Source organism: Mustela lutreola, chromosome 4 (genome assembly GCF_030435805.1).
Source record: "Mustela lutreola isolate mMusLut2 chromosome 4, mMusLut2.pri, whole genome shotgun sequence".
Lineage (NCBI taxonomy): Eukaryota > Metazoa > Chordata > Mammalia > Carnivora > Mustelidae > Mustela > Mustela lutreola.
Genome location: NC_081293.1, coordinates 176,025,723 through 176,036,601, shown reverse-complemented (window position 1 = coordinate 176,036,601; position 10,879 = coordinate 176,025,723). Strand labels below are relative to the sequence as shown.

The 10,879-nt window shown below is 38.4% G+C and overlaps 1 non-coding gene across 1 annotated transcript; it reads right to left on the bottom strand.

Moving 5' to 3' along the window:
* Window positions 1-6,466: 6,466 nt before the first annotated feature.
* Window positions 6,467-6,570, bottom strand: LOC131830984 (U6 spliceosomal RNA). The gene has a single exon (XR_009353508.1). It is a non-coding gene; the product is annotated as a U6 spliceosomal RNA (small nuclear RNA).
* Window positions 6,571-10,879: the final 4,309 nt, after the last annotated feature.

Sequence of the window (10,879 nt, the reverse complement as noted above, 5' to 3'; positions counted from 1 at the left end):
TATTAGACTCTAAGGTTCATGTGGGTAGTGATTGTGGCTGTGTTTTAATTATTTTGTTCACAGTACCCAGCAATCTTCTTGGCATTAATAGTAGAGTCTTAGTAATGTAGAACTAACAAGGCAATGCAATAAAGTAGAAAGAGCTTGAGTTTTGCAGTTAGATTTTGCCATTCTACCAAAAGAATGATACTTACATCATTTTTATACTTTACTGTTATATGATAATATTAAGTAATATAACATGTAAATATCTCTACATAATGCATGACATGATGACTTCCAATTTCTAAAGCTATTATTTCCCTCCTTCTGTTATCCTTCTTTTATAGAAAACTGTAGTCTTGCTTTATTTCATTTTTTAAATTTTTGATGACAACCACAATGCCCAGGACATAGTGGAAATTCAGTAGTTATTAAATGCAATTAAATCAATATTTCTATTATTATTTTATGGGACTTTACTTCTTATAAGAAAATGCACATAAAAAATAAAACTTAGAAGGGGAATATAGTTTTGTTTAGAAAGCAAAAGAGCTGATTTATCAATGGTTCACCCTTGAGCTAGAAGAGCAGTTTGAAAATAGTAAATACATCCCAAGGAAAGAGTACAAATGTTCATGCTATAATAAATACTTGAGAAAGTTATAAGAACAAGTACATTTGGAAACATAAAAAAGAAGGTGAACAGTGAAAAACTCTGAAAAAGTAGATAATTAGATAAAGTAGATAAATTAGATAAAGTAGATAAAATTTTTTTTTTCTAAATGGAATAAATTTTGTCCATTATTCCCAGGAAAAATGAAAAAAAAAAAAAAGAAGGCTTCAAAATATGCACTTGACATTGATCATAGGAGGGCAAGAACTGTAGGGAAGGGAATTTATGGCCTTCTGCTGGCCTTTAACAGATCGGATATGTCATGGGCCTTGTGGCACCCATAGGGTGACTGTGAAGGGCTTATATTCGGGGCTACAAGCCCAGGAGAGAGGCCCAGAACAGATGTTTCTTTAACAATCCTCAGAAGGAACGAACCCTGTCAACATGTTTGATTTCAGACTTCTAGCCTCCAAAACTGTGAAAACAAGAAATTTCTGTTTTTTAAGCTGCTCAGCTTATGACACTTTGGCAAGATAGGCCCAGCAAACTAATATGCTTTCCCTGGAGCCCTGACCTTTGTGGAGGTTATATATCCTTTTGAAAACAAAAACAGTGCTATGGAGGACCTCTCCAGAGAGATGCAAATAGCCACAATTTTACAGATAATTTCGGGAGCTCACAGATGTTCTGTCGTCCATCCACAGACCCACCCCCACCATAGGCCAGACTGAGAACTTGTGTTCTAGAGTCAATGTGACTTCTCCCAATCCCTTTCTTAGGTGATGCCTCCTGAATATATTGCCCTACACCAAACATTTGCCTTGAAGAAAACCACTCTTCAGTGTGTGGCAGCGTCTTATAGCAATGGAAGGAATTATGCTCTGAAGAGTTGGTGCCTTGGAGCTGTGACTCACAGCACAGTATTCAAATGCCTTAGAAATACCTTGGGCCCTACTGCAGCCCCCTGTTAAAACGTACAGCTGCTTTTCTTTATCTTTGCTTTCTTTTCTTTTCTTTTTTTTAAATTTTATTTATCTATTTGACAGAGAAAGATCACAAGTAGGCAGAGAGGCAGGCAGAGAAAGAGCGAGGGAAGCAGGCTCCCCACTGAACAGAGAGCCCTATGCGGGGCTCCATCCCAGCACCCTGAGATCATGACCTGAGCTGAAGGTAGAGACTTTAACCTACTGAGCCACCCAGGCACCCCTCTTTGCTTTCTTTTTTTAATTAAAACAATCTTTCTCTTAGAATTGCTGCATTTAATTTATAGGGCTGGATATGGAAACAGAGTAAGCTGATGTTTTGATGTGCTTTAGGGAAAGAACTTAAACTCAAAGTGACTATATTTATATTTAGCAAAGAGGCTAAGAAGTGGCTCCCAAGAGCTCTTACAGAGGATATGGGAAGAAGACAAAAACTCCCTTTGCTTCCTTTACACCCTGCTTAGTACCGAGTGTTTAACACATATTCCGAATCTCACGTAGTATGTTCTGCATGCACAAAGATGAAAGGCATTATGAAAATAAACACGAGAACTTGCCTTCATCCCTGTGTGTGTGCGTGTGTGCGCGTGTGTGTGTGTGCGTGCGCACATTACATAGCTATGTCTCGCTGTCTAGGATTTGGCCTTCTCCTTCTGCTCAAGTCAGCCTTATCTCTGTTATTGTGGTTAAAACTCTGTAGCACTGTCTTCTGTTGTGTTTTCTAGCCATAGAGAGAAACTGCTCTTGCCATAGTTTCATGTCATCCTTGAAGAATGCTTTCCCCCTCTGTTTGCATGATTTTTCTCTGTCATTCACTTTGAGGAAGAGATGCCTTGTCTTGATAGTGCCAGTGCCTCTCATTTATCGACCCATAGGAGTGAGTCTGTATTGTTCAACTGTCATTATTATTGTCAAATAAACATTAACCACTGTGGTAGATAATCTTGTCTGCCGGTGGAATGAGATTTCAGAAAGCACAGCTGCTCCTGATGTTTGCTGCCACAGGACAGAGGGATCATCATTTAGGATCCTTTCTGTCACGCTGCTCTTCTCTCTTACTGGCCTGTCTGTCTGGAACTCTTGGTCATTCGTATCTATTGAAAATCTTGCTCACTTTTAACCACTCATGGCATGTGCCACCTCTAAGAAGTCCTTGTGAGTCTCTCAGTTGTATGGGATGTTCATATCTTATCATTTCCCTTAGGTCATAGTATTATACCCACAGTGCACTTATGTTACGTCTACTCCCCAGATGGTACAGTGCTGAAAATAGTACTTGGTCTTACTCATTTTGCATGGTGCTCACAACAGGATGTTTTGGAATTTTTTTCCTGAAGCCCTTTAATACCTGGCTCTGCCACATAGTCTTCCTGAATTAATCTGAATTTGAGTTGGCTTTTGTATTTGAGGTAGAAAGTAGTTTGGCACATGGAAAATTGAAGAATGTAGGCAAAGGGACATAACAGAATATGCCAGTCAATATCCTATACCGAGATCTGACGGTAGGCAGTAAAACCTAGTGGGAAGTTGAAAGGTAGGAAAGTACAGAGTGAGGGGATCGAGATGGAACCTTGGGAAACACCATTAAGTTAAAAATTGTAAAATGTGTGGATTTATATAGCAATTTTCTTTCAAGGAACTTAAAGGAATTGCAGTAATGCCGGCACAGGTCAGTCCGTTGCTATCCATTTTATATCATCAGAGATAAGAGAATGCGTGGAAGCAAGGAAATTCAGTTAATATTTGTGGGATGAATATATGAAGTTCTTGGTATTTTGGAAGAAAGAGGTTTATTAAGGAACACTGGATTGTGGAAGGATGGTAGAGAAATCCAAGATTGGATTCTAGGTTTTAGCCTTAATTAGCTTCAGGAAGATAGACAAATGGTGGTGGCACAGGGAAGGGTGGAAACAGTGGTGAGAGCTGATCAGATCTTGAATCTTCCTGGTAAAGATAGTGTGATGTTGTACAAATGTGAATTATTGGATGCTGGCTCAGTCTGCTCAGCCACAGAAGTAGTGGGCCTCCGAAAGAAGCCTGAGGTCTGGATACGGTGTATCTCAGCAAGCTTATCTAAAATATCTGACAGTGGAAGTTTTTCTATCGTGGTGAGAATATTTAACATGAGATTTAGCCTCTTAACACGTGGTTAAGTGTACAATACAGTGTTATTAACCACAGCCACAGTGTTATATAGTAGATCTGTAAGATTTAATCATCTTATGTAACTTTTTCTAAAGACATGCTCCCAGGCTGCCTTAAATCAAGATACTACTCCTGTTAGATTTCTCACTTGAAAAAGAAATACTTTGAATTATCCACAGTGAGTAACCCTTAAAAAATACTGATAGTGTTCTTTTTCTCTGGGCATAATGGAGAGCGGGTGTAGAAGTGAGTACAGGAAGTGGTACAAACTAACAGAAATAATACAGTGAGAGTCGAAAAGGAAAAAGCCCAGCTTAAAATAATTTGTCCACTAAATAATTATAAAAAACCTATTGTGCATCAGTAAATAGACCTCTAGAGGGAAACACATTGGTATGTTTGGGGAATAATGAGAGTGATTTAGCTGAGAGCTTTGGGACATGGGAGAAGGGGATGGTAGGAGAAAAGATCTGAAGGATGGTCAGAGACAGACCTGGAGGTGATAAGCAGTTTGGATTTTATTCTAAGTAGGATGCCTACACTCTGGAAGCTTCCCCCCTGCCCCACTAGAGAGGGGTAGGGGTGAGAGACAGAGGAGAGGGGGAGAGAGAATCTGAAGCAGGCTCCACACCCAGCATGGAGCTCATGGGGCTTGATCTCACAACCCTGAGATCATGACCTAGGCTGAAACCAAGAGGCTGCCACTAAACTGACTGAGCAACCCAGGCGCCCCACCCTGGAAACTTTTGAAGGAAATGACACAACCTGATTTAGTTTTTAAAAGCTCTGTCTGGTTGCTCTGTGGAAAATGAAGTATAGGAGGGCAGGAATGGAAGTAAGTTGAATGGTGGGCAGGCTATTACACTAGCTGAAGTTAAGCATGGATAACACACAAGGATGGTAGTGGGAGAGCCAGCAAAAGTGACTGGATTTAAGAGATGTTTTGAGATATACAAGTTGACAAGACTTGCAGATAGATTTACTGTAGGGGAGAGGGAAATAATTCAAAGATAGATTCTGAGATTTTGGACTTAACAGGTGAGGCTGTGATCATATAGTGGATTGCATAGTGATTAGAACTCTGCATTGTGGACTTAACAGGTGAGTCAGATGGAACAGACTGGAGGGAGAAGTCTCTGCGCAGGGGTGTTGATTAAGGTTACTGCTCTGGGTGGATGCCTAGTAGACACTCCCTGGAGATGATGAGTTAACTGTTGGATACAGGAGCCTAGGGTTCAGGAGGAGATCAGGGATGGATATATGCTTTGGGTAATCATTAGTAGAGAGATGGTATTTACATATGGGAACTAGATACAGCCATATGGAAGAGTATTAATAGAGGAGAAAAGAGATCTTGGCCCGAGTCCTGGGCACTCTAGCATGTAGAAACCAAGAAGAAGAAAAGGAGCAAGCAGAAAAAATGGAGGAGAGGCAGCTGAAGAAGCAAGCAAATTAGCATGGTAGAGTGTCAAAAACAAAAACATGTCAGTAAGAAAATGATAACTCAAACACTGCTGGAGGATTGAGAGAGATGAAGTATGAGAACTGGTCACTGGGCAGAGCAAGGTGGAGGTTCTGATCAACTGGCTGAAGCTGGTTGAGCAGATAGTAAGAGGTTAGGAAGTTGAAATAACTATGTCCACTAGTTTTAACCACAAAAGGAAGACGAGAAATGAGGCTGTGGTTATAAACAAGAACAATTTGTCCACATCCATCCACAACAGGAGGAAAGGTAGAACTTAAGCATATAGATGCAAGTAGAGATCAATTTAATATTGAAAACAAAAAGCCAGTCTTCAGACGGCAAGAAAAAAAGAGGAAAACAATTGTACTTTCTTCAAGATCATCCATTGCCATATTTGTTGCTTAACGAAATGTTAGACCATGGAAGGGTGGAAACTGTAGCAGGGCTTGTGATTACTCACTGGGTGTAAGTTTATTTTCATGCTTCCTGTTCGTATTACAAGTTGTTTAAGCCAGTAATTTTAATCCTCTGGAAAGCTTGCTAGACAATTCTGTGCAGAAAAATAAATAACATAAAAACATTTAAAACGTTTTAAATTGCTGTTTGGGCATCAAGCTGAAACATAATTTTGCTTTGATTACTATGCCCTGTCCCGCATGTAACTTTACAAGTATTAAAAAAAAAAAAAACATAGTCGAAAATTTAGTGGTAACAGGTGATTCTACAAATAGTTATTCTTCTGAGCTGTTATACAATAAACATAAATATATAAACAAGTACCAGCTTGCTGTAGTTAGTTTATTCAAATTGTAATATACAGAATTTTAATGCTGTTTGTCTCTGCTTTGCTAAATAACAGTAGACCAGCAATTTAGCTATTCTATGACCATTCAAATATGTAAAATCATTGACAAAGGACCAGGGTTTTAAGATCTCAGGATCCTCTTAATGAAACAGTATTAGTTCATATTTTTTCTGATTTTTTGAATTGTAGTAAAATACATATAATATAAAATTTACCATTTTTTTTTAAAAGAGGGACAGAGGTAGGGGAGGGGGAAAAGGAGAGAGAGAAGAGAGAATCTCAAGCAGGCTCCTTGCTTGATCTCACAACCCCGAGATCATGATCTGAGCCAAAATCAAGTGTTGATGCTTAACTGAATGTACCCCCCAGGTGCCCCTATTTTAACCATTTTTAAATGAACAGTTCAGTAGTATTAAATATATTCATATTGTTATACAACCTAACACTACTGTTCATGTCCAGAATTCTTTCATAAAAATATAAAAGACTTTATGAATTTGCTTGCCATCGTTGAACAGGCACGGTGGTAATCTTCTCTGTAATGTTCTAATTTTAGTGTATGTGTACCAAAGTAGACCATATATATATATATATATATATATATATATATATATATATTAAAGATTTATTTATTTATTTAACAGACAGAGACCACAAGTAGGCAGAGAGGCAAACAGCGAGAGGCGGTGGGGGTGGAGCAGGCTCCCCACTGAGCAGAGAGCTTGACGTGGTGCTCAATCCCAGGACCCCAGGATCATGACCCGAGCCAAAGGCAGAGGCTTTAATCCACTGAGCCACCCAGGCACCCCACCACTTATTCATATTTTAAGGAAAACACTTATTTACATAAAGGAGAAAAAAATTATAGAAACTGTAACTTTGAAAGATAAGCCAGACCATTTGATTATTATTATCAAAATAAAGTCTTAGATCAAGTCCATAAAGTTCCATATTAAAATATTAAAGCATGGAGGGTGACTATGATATTCTTCCATAAAATACCCTTTGGTTGTATGCTCAGAGCCAGAATATGGTATACATGACTGGAACCAAGATGATCATTGCTCTATTTTCCTAATTTTCTGGTTGAAAACTAAGCAATGATTCAAACCCAAATTTTTTGAGTTCTTACTATATGCCAGGCAGTATGCTACATAATTTACATGCATTATCTAACTGACTCCCACAAGAATGCAATGAGCTAATTCTCTTATTTTCTTTTTAAAGACAATAAAACATTAAGATTAAATTTAGAAAGGTATAATTCATGATTTATGGTTTTATAACCAGAAAACCATGAGTGAAAGAGGTACCCCTTGGCCAGCCTGACTCCACAGATTTTGCCCTTAACATCTGCGCTCTAGTGTGTCAATTGTAAGGCGATGGAAGACTCCCCCCCCCCCAAGTTTTAAAAATTAAGAACCTTTAAACAATTTCTCCAAACTCATCCTGTTCTCACTAACACACTGTTTTTGCTTGTGCAGACACTTACATGCTGAACAATGATGATCTCATCAAGGTTTTGAGTTGGACTCACTATTATTTCTAGGTGTTTTACTAGCAAATGTTTTCTCTATAGCTGCTAGGGGGTGGGGGATGGCGATGGGGTATGGAGGATTGAGGATGGGGGGATGGGGATAGGGGAAGATTTCATCAATGTTCTTTGCTGCAATTTCTCTTTATTCATTCTCATAATTTGCTGACTTCTAAAAGGATGCTTTTGAAATTAGAACATTTCTTAAAATAAAATTGCTGTGCCAGAAGACTCCATTTAGAACTTAATTTCAGCTCTTATCTACAATATTCCTACATCTACATTCTGATTCTTCACACCTGTTATGCTCTGATTATCTTAGTTTGTTTCTAGAATTTGCCCTAACAGAGTTTTATTATCCTACACTATCTAATTCAGGAAGCCCTTACATAATTTGTATGAGGTTGGTGAGGTTTCTGCTTGTCTTATTTAGACTTCATGTTGCAGGCTTTCCTCACACCATACCCTGTTCTTTATTAGGAACGCTCAGCTGTAGTTAGGTGAAAAGAGCACGGTTCTGGAAGACAGCTGAACCTGGTTTGATTTTGGCTCCTCCCCTTATTACACATCATGCAGGATTATGGTCAGCTTTTTAATTGCTAAGTTATAGACAGTTGGAATTTTAGATTTACACACAGTGAAGTAGAAATTTGTGCAGCAGAGTGGAAATATATTTTCTGGTTATTGAGGGGCTTGGCATAGGGGATTGGGAAGTGGCTTTATTCTTACCCCAACCAACAGACACAAGTAACAAAGAAGTAGGTCTGAGTGAGTTCATGTTCCTCTTATGCTGCCTTCTTTCGCACACTCCTTCCCTTTTCTTCCCAGAGCTTCTTCACCCAGCAGGTTTGACCAACCATAGACACTACCTCATGGGTGAGTGGGTAGGAGGGGAGAAGGGGGAATGACTTTTCCAGTCCTGTACCTCTTACTCCTCTCCTTCCACACTGGATTCTGGCACGGCTGGCTAGAGTGTCTCAATAGAGGCCCACGCACAGCCTTATTGTATCAGGTACCAGCCTGGCTTTTCTCTTCATTTATAGTTTTGTAAATTCTGAGAGAACTGTTTTTTATTTACTTAAGTAAATATGGTTTGTGTACACACACACACACACACACACAGGAACGCTATTTAGCCTTTAAAAAGTAGGAAATTCTGTAATATGCTGCAACACAAATGAACCTTGAGGATATTACACCAAGTGAAATGACCCAATCACAGAAAGACAAATACTGCATGATTTCACTTATGTGACGCAACCAAAAATCAAATTCATAGAATAAAAGAATGGAGTTCTGGTTGCCAGGGGCTGGAAGGAGGGGGAATTGGGAAATTAATAATCAGTGGGCATGGAGTTGTAGTTAAGATGCATATATACATTTTTGGACTTTGTTGTGCAACATTGCAGCTGCAGTCAGCAACACTACATTGTAACTTAAAATTTTGCTAAGAGAATAGATCTCATATTACATGTTCTTTCCACAATAAAGTTAAAAAGAAATTCATTTTCCAGTGAGGAAAGCTAGATTACACTTGGGTTGTGCTCAAAACTCCAAATTGCATCTGGTCTCTCTGATCTGGGAATTTTTCATAGAACTTAACATTGTGGAGCCAAAGAACTGAATTTCTGTGGCTTGATGTGCTTTCTTAGATTCTGTTAGCCAGAAAAAAGATTTCTGACCAGGTACTATAAACACATATGTCTCAGGATTATTGCTTAAATGGTAAACTTTTGATTTCTTAAAGATGTACTTCCTATGTTCTCATTTAGTAGATGAAATATTACTTTGAAGTTTGATTCTCCCTTTTTTTCAAAGATAACTTTCAGTTATTTTCTGAAGTTTGTACCAAATATAATTCTTGATAAAGAAGATAGTATTTCTTCAGCTTTGGTAGAATACAGGACTCTGTTTGAACACATCAGCTACCCACAAAAAGGGAACTTGGCTTTGTGCAAATATCCTGGTAGAATCACATGACGTATGTGTGAGCAATTCTGAGTGTTTTCAGTGTCCAATTTTGTTGTCTCAACTTTAATTGCGATTTGTGTTTTCTGAGCCAGAATTGTTTCAACTGAACACAAAAGTTTCTATTGTCTGATGTCCTACAACATGGGCATGCCTGAGTTGCAACCATTGCAAAGCCTGACACGGGTCACTTTCTGTTATTGTCCCCACCAAGACCCTCCGTTTCTTCTTTTACACGAGTGAACCAAGAAGAAGCGAGTATTATTTGACCAATTTATTTAAAATCAAAGTGAGTAGTCACTCACTTACTCTGTGTCTCTTAGAAAGATGACCGGACATGTTTTTTAAACTGAATGCTACAACTAAATTTAGCCAAAGTGCCTTGCTTTCTGAATGCTTCCAAAATGGAACACTGTGCTTTTGATTGCTGCTTTTGGAGTCTCATTAAGACTCTAAAAGGTCAAAGGAACAAGGACTAGAGCAAAATACATTCATTTACAATACCAACACAATCAGAATGTTGAAATCAACCACAGACATCATGTGTTTCTACCAGGATATTTTATAATGCCACGTCCCCATTTTATGGGTAGTTGATGCGTTCAGATGGAGTCATGTATTCTACCAAATATCTACAGTGTTCTTACTAGTAGGGAAATATTTTAGACTGCCAGTTGTTTCCTCCATAAACTAATTTTTGAACAGAGGGTGATATCAGAGTCAGATATTTTTGCCATAAAATGAAATCTCTATCTCTATAGATTTAAACTTTCTCAAGATAGGCATTCTTCCCAAGGCCTCTGCTCTAACACACACTAAAAATTTCATGAGGTGAAATTGGCACATGGAAAGTTGCCACTGAGGGATGACCTCAGATTTTGACAAAGAATCTGCTGGGAAGACAGACTAACTTAAAATTCAGTTTTCCAAAGACGAGTCTGACTAGTTTTCTCTGGCACATTCCGTAATTTATTTCTGCTAGTAATAAGACTATTGTCATGTGTGTGTGATGATATTCTGTGGAACAATGATTGGGAACTTTCCTTTAATTTAAATTTAGACTTTTGTATTTCCCTTCTCTAACACATTAAGATCTCACTACTTTAAACATAACTTCAAACACCTTGCTACTTTTCTTTTCATATTCTATATTTAGCTTTTACTTTCTTTGGCTCAAAATTATAATAAAGTAACCACAGTACTTACCTTTTTGTGTCCATAACTGATTGCTATAGTATTTAACATTCTTGTATGTATTAAGACCTACCATAGTCCAGACATTAGTCTAGGTGCTAAGAATTCAGCAATGAATTATGTAGATGAAAATCTCTGCCTGGTGGTGCCTGGGTGGCTCAGTCAGCTAAGTGTCTGCCCTCAGCTCAGG